This window comes from Mustela putorius, unplaced genomic scaffold, assembly GCF_011764305.1.
Source record: "Mustela putorius furo isolate JIRA1106 unplaced genomic scaffold, ASM1176430v1.1 tig00000145_pilon_pilon_pilon, whole genome shotgun sequence".
NCBI classification, from domain to species: Eukaryota; Metazoa; Chordata; class Mammalia; order Carnivora; family Mustelidae; genus Mustela; species Mustela putorius.
In genome coordinates this window covers 7,398,899-7,407,341 of record NW_025421294.1, presented here as the reverse complement: position 1 = coordinate 7,407,341, position 8,443 = coordinate 7,398,899, and the positions used below count along the sequence as shown (strand labels likewise).

At 37.2% G+C, this 8,443-nt stretch overlaps 1 non-coding gene across 1 annotated transcript; it reads right to left on the bottom strand.

Moving 5' to 3' along the window:
• Window positions 1-6,977: 6,977 nt before the first annotated feature.
• Window positions 6,978-7,084, bottom strand: LOC123390865. The gene has a single exon (XR_006605457.1). It is a non-coding gene; the product is annotated as a U6 spliceosomal RNA (small nuclear RNA).
• Between the last annotated feature and the right edge of the window lie 1,359 nt (window positions 7,085-8,443).

The following is an 8,443-nucleotide window of genomic DNA, read 5'->3' as shown; positions in this document are numbered from 1 at the left end:
ATTTAGTAATGGATTAATTAGTAAGACTTGAAATTGTAGTCATAATGAAAATAGTCACATTAAAATATTATCAGATTTGAGACTTGTTTATATTTGAACAAATACTCATTTAAATTCCCTGTACCAACTGATTCAGTCCCCCAAGAAAGAATGGGGATGAGTTAGAGGAGAGGAAGAAGTGATGCCTAGGTAGACCTGTAACAGCATTCCCATTCTGTGCTTTCAAGACACTGATGTTTTATGACTTGTTAGGAAGCGCAGCAGAAGAGAGGGTTCTGTGGCCAAACACATTTAGGAAATAGTTCCCATTGCAGGAAATGGACTGATGTTGCCTTGGGCTGTTGAGGTAAAAAACCTAGGAATCAATTTTGCTTCCCTCTTTCTCTCACCATGTGCTTTTCAATATACCAGCCAGGCTTCTCTCATTCATTTCCAAAGTGTGTCCTTGGGCTCATTATCTCTCTCTGTATTCTCAGCTATCCCCATGCAAACAGTTTATCTTAAGCTATGATGCAACCTACCTGCCCACCTCTATGCCCCCCAACTATCTAGAGTGACCATAGAACACAATCCCAGTGCTCCATTCCCCTGTCTAGAGCCCTCTGTAGCTTCCAAATGCACAGAGAATAAATCCAAATGGTTTCCTCATCCTTGCCTGTCTCTCTGACCTCATCTGATACTACTGCTTCATTCTGATCATTCTACCCCGCAGGCCTTATTTCTGTCCTTGAATATGACAGTCTTACTTACTGCGGAGGCCCTTTGTTTGGGGAGCTCTTCTGGAGCTCCTTTTTCTAGCTACCTCCACACATCACCTACCCTTACATGCTGTTATCACATCTACTTGTTTTATGTTATATATTTTTAGAGATTATTCTACCATCAGAAACAATACTGTTCATTTATTTATAACTTGCTCCTAGGGCCCAGAACAGTGCTTGGTGTCTTGTGCTCACCAGTTTTTTGGATGAGTGCATGAAATTCTGGTTGGATAGCAGCAGGTGCTAGACGTCACACAACCTGAAAAATACAGCCATCTTTTTGTTCCCTAGTTCTTTCAAGAAATACTCTTTAGTCATTAAATGAAACACCCTTTGTCTTTCCTGCAATGACATCTTTAGATGAAACTTGCAAGGTTAAAACTTGTTTTCATCCACTTGGGGACACTTAAAATTTAAAATAAGAAAGTATACCTTGGTTGCCATGACTATAAAACTGGGCTTGAAATGTTGTAAAATGATATTTTTAGACATTCAATTAAATGCTTCTCTTTAGGTCTGGAGCAGCTGGTAAACATCACACACTAAACAAAAGTTCTTTTCTTCATTTTATGTTTTACTTTCAGATGATACATATATTTGATAAGTATAATCCATTTATTTCAAACCCTAAAGCAATTTTAAAAGAACAAATGTCAGATGGATTTATTTTTCAAAATTCTTGGTATGGCTACATGGGATATTTTACTAGATGGATACTTTAATTTTTTTTGAGACTTTAATTTTTAATCAAAGTTAAAAAGACCCTTTTGTCATCAGAAACCAGTTTAGTAATATTTCAGTGTTTCTTTCTTTTTTTTTTTGTCAGATTATTTCCTTTGTAGACTTGCATTTTCAAAGCAACAAACATTTTTTTCAAATGAAATATTTGAGAACTCCAATATTTAAAAAATTTTAAATAGATTTTATTTATTTATTTGACAGAGAGAGCCCAAGCAAAGGGAGTGGCAGACAGAGGGAGAGGGAGAAGCAGGGTCACCATGGAACAAGGAGCCTGACACAGGGCTTGATCCCAGAACCCTGGGATCATAACTTGAGTGGAAGGTAGCCACTTACCCAACTGAACCACCCAGGTGCCCTGAGAATGCCAATATTTTAATACAGAAATATCCTGACTCCAACAAGAATTGTTATTAGTGTGTGAGCTTTGGAAAACTTAATTAATCCTTGAGTCTGTTTTCTCTTCTATAAATTGGGGATAGTAACATTTATTTTACTGACTTGCTGTAAGAATTCAATGTGATACTTCCAGCTAAGTGCTTGACATAAAATAGCCCCACAGTAAGTGCTAGCTATTTTTTTAAATTTATTTTTTATTTATTTTCAGCATAACAGTATTCATTATTTTTTGCACCACTCCCAGTGCTCCATGCAATCTGTGCCCCCTATAATACCCACCACCTGGTACCCCAACCTCCCATCCCTGCCCCTTCAAACCCCTCAGATTGTTTTTCAGAGTCCATAGTCTCTCATGGTTCACCTCCCCTTCCAATTTCCCTTAACTCCCTTCTCTCTAACTCCCCATGTCCTCCATGCTATTTGTTATACTCCACAAATAAGTGAAACCATATGATAATTGACTCTCTCTGCTTGACTTATTTCACTCAGGATATTCTCTTCCAGTCCTGTCCATGTTGCTACAAAAGTTAGGTATTCGTCCTTTCTGATGGAGGCATAATACTCCATAGTGTATATGGACCACATCTTCCTTATCCATTCGTCCATTGAAGGGCATCTTGGTTCTTTCCACAGTTTGGTGACCGTGGCTATTGCTGCTATAAACATTAGGGTACACGCTGGCCGCCAAGTGTCTTGCTCCCCCTGTTTCCTTGCTAGAGGTAGTCCCTTATCAGTCTATTAAATTCTCACAGGCAAAGCTTAGAGGAAATGTGAGGAGCTCACCTTTACTTCCCTCAATTCTATACAATTTTAGAGACTTTCTCAAGGCCAGACTTATCCTGAAGGACTATAACCCAGTGTTTCCCAGTGTTTCTGCCACTGACAGTCTGTCTTACAATGTTCTTCCTTTGACCCCATATTTTACAGGAATTTTTTCTAATAAACAGATGAAAGTAAGGATATATTTTACTATTAATTAGAGCTTCAATTTGGCATGAAATAAATATCAGCATCCTGAGTTCATATGATTATAATTATAAGGGAATGTACGCGGTGTTTAGCCTGTGCATCATAAACAGGTTGTATTTCAAATAAATGAATACCATACAAAGAGAGTTATGATATTAAAAATTTTTTGATATTAAAAAGATTTTTTATTTTTTAAGATAATCTATGTGTTTTTAAAAAATTATTTATTTATTTTATTTATTATAAACATATAATGTATTTTTATCCCCAGGGTACAGGTCTGTGAATCGCCAGGTTTACACACTTCACAGTACTCACCATAGCACATACCTTCCCCAATGTCCATAACCCAACCCCCATCTCCCAGTCCCCCTCCCCCCAGCAACCCTCAGTTTGTTTTGTGAGATTAAGAGTCACTTATGGTTTGTCTCCCTCCCAATCCCATCTTGTTTCATTTATTCTTCTCTTACCCCCTTAACGCCCCATGTTGCATCTCTACTTCCTCATATCAGGGAGATCATATGATAGTTGTCTTTCTCTGATTGACTTATTTTGCTAAGCATTATACCCTCTAGTACCATCCATTGTCGTCACAAATGGCAAGATTTCATTTCTTTTGATGGCTGCATAGTATTCCATTGTTTATATATACCACATCTTCTTGATCCATTCATCTGTTGATGGACATCTAGGTTCTTTCCATAGTTTGGCTATTGTGGACATTGCTGCTATAAACATTCGGGTGCACATGCCCCTTCGGATCACTACGTTTGTATATTTAGGGTAAATACCCAGTAGTGCAATTGCTGGGTCATAGGGTAGTTCTATTTTTAACATTTTGAGGAACCTCCATACTGTTTTCCAGAGTGGTTGCACCAGCTTGCATTCCCACCAACAGTGTAGGAGGGTTCCCCTTTCTCCGCATCCTCGCCAGCATCTGTCATTTCCTGACTTGTTAATTTTAGCCATTCTGACTGGTGTGAGGTGATATCTCATTGTGGTTTTGATTTGTATTTCCCTAATGCTGAGTGCTGTGGAGCACTTTTTGATGTGTCTGTTGGCCATCTGGATATCTTCTTTGCAGAAATGTTGTTCATGTCCCCTGCCCATTTCTTGATTGGATTATTTGTTCTTTGGGTGTTGAGTTTGCTAAGTTCTTTATAGATTTTGGACACTAGCCCTTTATCTGATATGTCATTTGCAAATATCTTCTCCCATTCTGTCAGTTGTTTTTGGTTTTGTTGACTGTTTCCTTTGCTGTGCAGAAACTTTTTGATCTTGATGAAATCCCAATAGGTCATTTTTACCCTTACTTCCCTTGCCTTTGGCAATGTTCCTAGGAAGACGCTGTGGCTGAGATCGAAGAGGTTGCTGCCTGTGTTCTCCTCAAGGATTTTGATGGATTCCTTTCTCACATTGAGGTCCTTCATCCATTTTGAATCTATTTTCATGTGTGGTATAAGGAAATGGTCCAGTATCATTTTTCTTCATGTGGCTGTCCAATTTTCCCACCATTTATTGAAAAGGCTGTCTTTTTTTCATTGGGCATTCTTTCCTGCTTTGTCCAAGATTAGTTGACCATATAGTTGAGGGTCTATTTTTGGGCTCTCTATTCTGTTCCATTGATCTATGTATCTGTTTTTGTGCCAGTACCATGCTGTCTTGATGATGACAGCTTTGTAATAGAGCTTGAAGTCTGGAATTGTGATGCCACCAACTTTGGCTTTCTTTTTCAATATTCCTTTGGCTATTTGAGGTCTTTTCTAGTTCCATATAAATTTTAGGATTATTTGTTCCATTCTTTTGACAAAAATGGATATGGTATTTTGATAGGAATTGCATTACAGATGTAGATTGCTTTAGGTAGCATAATATTTGTTCTTCCAATCCAGGAGCATGGAACATTTTTTCATTTCTTTGTGTCTTCCTCAATTTCTTTCATGAGCACTTTACAGTTTTCTGAGTATAGATTCTTAGCTTCTTTGGTTAGGTTTATTCCTAGGTATCTTATAGTTTTGGGTACAATTATAAATGGGATTGACTCCTTAATTTCTCCTTCTTCTCTCTTGTTTTTGGTGTAGAGAAATGCGACTGATTTCTGTGTATTGATTTTATATCCTGACACTTTACTGAATTCCTGTACAAGTTCTAGCAGTTTAGGAGTGGAGTCTTTTGGGTTTTCCACATACTGTATCACATCATCTGCAAAGAATGATAGTTTGACTTCTTCTTTGCTGATCCGGATGCCTTTAATTTCCCTTTGTTGTCTGATTGCTGAGGCTAGGACTTCTAGTACTATGTTGAATAGCAGTGGTGATAATGGACATCCCTGCCATGTTCCTGACCGTAGCGGGAAAGTTTTCAGTTTTTTTGTCATTGAGAATTATATTTGTGGTGGGTTTTTCATAGATGGCTTTGATAATATTGAGGTATGTGCCCTCTATCCCTACACTTTGAAGAGTTTTGATCAGGAAGGGATGCTGTACTTTGTCAAATGCTTTTTCAGCATCTATTGAGAGTATCATATGGTTCTTATTCTTTCTTTTATTAATGTGTTGTATCACATTGATTGATTTGTGGATGTTGAACCAACCTTGAAGCCCTGGAATAAATTCCACTTGGTCGTGGTGTATAATCTTTCTAATGTACTGTTGAATCCTATTGGCTAGTATTTTGGTGAGAATTTTCACATCTGTGTTCATCAAGGATATTGGTCTGTAGTTCTCTTTTTTGATAGGATCCTTGTCTGGTTTGGGGATCAAGGTGATGCTGGCCTCATAAAATGAGTTTGGAAGTTTTCCTTCCATTTCTATTTTTTGGAACAGTTTCAGGAGAATAGGAATTAGTTCTTCCTTAAATGTTTGGTAGAATTCCCCTGGGAAGCGTCTGGCCCTGGGCTTTTGTTTGTTTGGAGATTTTTGATGACTGTTTCATCTCCTTACTGGTTATGGGTCTGTTCAGGTTTTCCATTTCTTCCTGATTCAATTGTGGTAGTTTATATGTCTCTAGGAATGCATCCGTTTCTTCCAGATTGTCAAATTTGTTGGTGTAGAGTTGCTCATAGTATGTTCTTATAATTGTTTGTCTTTCTTCGTGTTGGTTGTGATCTCTCCTCTTTCATTCATGATTTTATTTATTTGGGTGCTTTCTCTTTTCTTTTTGATAAGTCTGGCCAGGGATTTATCAATCTTATTAATTCTTTCAAAGAACCAACTCCTAGTTTTGTTGATTTGTTCTATTGTTTTTTTGGTTTCTATTTCATTGATCTCTGCTCTGATCTTTATGATTTCTCTTCTCCTGCTGGGCTTAGGGTTTCTTTCTTGTTCTTTCTCCAGCTCCTTTAGGTGTAGGGTTAGGTTGTGTACCTGAGACCTTTCTTGTTTCTTGAGAAAGGCTTGTACCGCTATATATTTTCCTCTCAGGACTGCCTTTGCTGTGTTCCACATATTGTGAACCGTTGTGTTTTCATTATCATTTGTTTCCATGAATTTTTTTCAATTCTTCTTTAATTTCCTTGTTGACCCATTCATTTTTTAGAAGGATGCTGTTTAGTCTCCATGTGTTTGGGCTCTTTCCAAATTTCCTCTTGTGATTGAGTTCTCGCTTCAGAGCATTGTGGTCTGAAATTATGCAGGGAATGATCCCAATCTTTTGATACCGGTTGAGACCTGATTTAGGACCCAGGATGTGATCTCTTCTGGAGAATGTTCCATGTGCACTAGAGAAGAATGTGTATTCTGTTGCTTTGGGATGAAATGTTCTGAATATATCTGTGATGTCCATCTGGTCCAGTATGTCATTTAAGGCCTTTATTTCCTTGTTGATCTTTTGCTTGGATGATCTGTCCATTTCAGTGAGGGGAGTGTTAAAGTCCCCTACTATTATTGTATTATTGTTGATGTGTTTCTTTGATTTTGTTATAATTGGTTTATACAGTTGGCTGCTCCCATGTTAGATCTTCTTGTTGGACAGCCCCTTTAAGTATGATATAGTGTCCTTCCTCATCTCTTATTATAGTCTTTGGCTTAAAATCTAATTGATCTGATATAAGGATTGCCACCCCTGCTTTCTTCTGATGTCCATTAGCATGGTACTTTGTTTTTCACCCCCCAAAATATGGAATGCTCCACAAATTTGAATGTCATCCTTGCGCAGGGGCCATGCTAGTCTTCTCTGTATCGTTCCAATTTTAGTGTATGTGCTGCCGAAGCGAGCACTAAAAAGGATTTTGATATTAAAAAGGACCCCAGGGTGGATAGGGATTCAAGGTTATTAAAATCATTAAAACTAAAATAAAGATACTAATGGTGAAAATTTCAGTAGGCGGTGTTATCTGTGGCTTTTTCAGAAGAGTTGAAGGGCAAACCGGATTTGATCTTTTGCTCATTTCCTACATATCAACATTTGCCTGAATATTAACACATATCCTCACTCACTTTCATGTATGCTTATACACCAGATGTGTGAACAATTTCTCTCTGGAGAGATTTAGGGGGAAATTCCTGAAATGTATTTATCTATATCGATAATTTGTAATATGAAGATAGGTAATCGTCATTCTTCTCCAAAGTTAGCAAATAATAGGGGGTAACCTTAAGCTAGTCTCAGGCAGATTTAAAAAATATATATACTGTCAAGGATTGAGTGACTAAGAAGAGAAAAAAGGGCAAATGCCAGCTTTCTTTTTCTCCATTCTCACCAAAAGATGCCTTTATCAGTGGCTTTACCCGCAGCATAAGTCCTTAACCATACAGGTCATGTTTATCATTGAGAATGGACCTTTCTTTTCATGGAAATTTGAGGAAAGTGAGGACCTCAGCTCTTTATAGTATTTAAGGAGAGCCAAGAGAGATTTTGTAGTACTAGTGGAGGGAACAAATTGGAAAATCAATCAGGAGCTGAAGTGGAGGAAGTCTTGGTGAAAGGTTGTGAAAAGCATCAAGAGTTAATGTTGAAAGAGATAAATGAACATGTTACAAATCTCTACACCTGTTGGATTTTACAAATGGGGTTCCATTGATACTGGAGCAAATTATGTGGTTTTCACATGTAACAACAAAGGAAAGGAGAGAAAAGTTCTGGTCTGAGAAGAAATAATTACATCCCTTCTATGAAATGCAATGGTATGTTATCATGTGAGAAAGACTTGTTGGAAGAGACAAGAAAGTAACTTTTAGGTATTTGTTAATCAAGAGAGTAGGTGTAAAGGAAGTCCCTGTGAAGAAGAAAAGTAGTTGGGATGAGCACTGGGTGTTAAATGCAACTAAAGAGTCATTGAACACTACAACAAAAACTTATGTTGGCTAACCAAGCATAATGAAAAAAGATTCTGCTGGTTCCATTTAAATTTTAATGAAATTAAATAAATTTAAATAAGTATGTTTAAATAAATTTCAATTAAAATTTAACTGGAACCAGCAAAAGTTTTAAAAATATGTACTTAGTTTTAGAATACATTTTGATATACAGAAAACTTGCAAAGATAGTACAGAGCATTCTCATATGTCCCACACCCAATTTTCTCTATTATTAACATATTAGTGTAGCATACTTATCATAGTTAATGCACCTATACT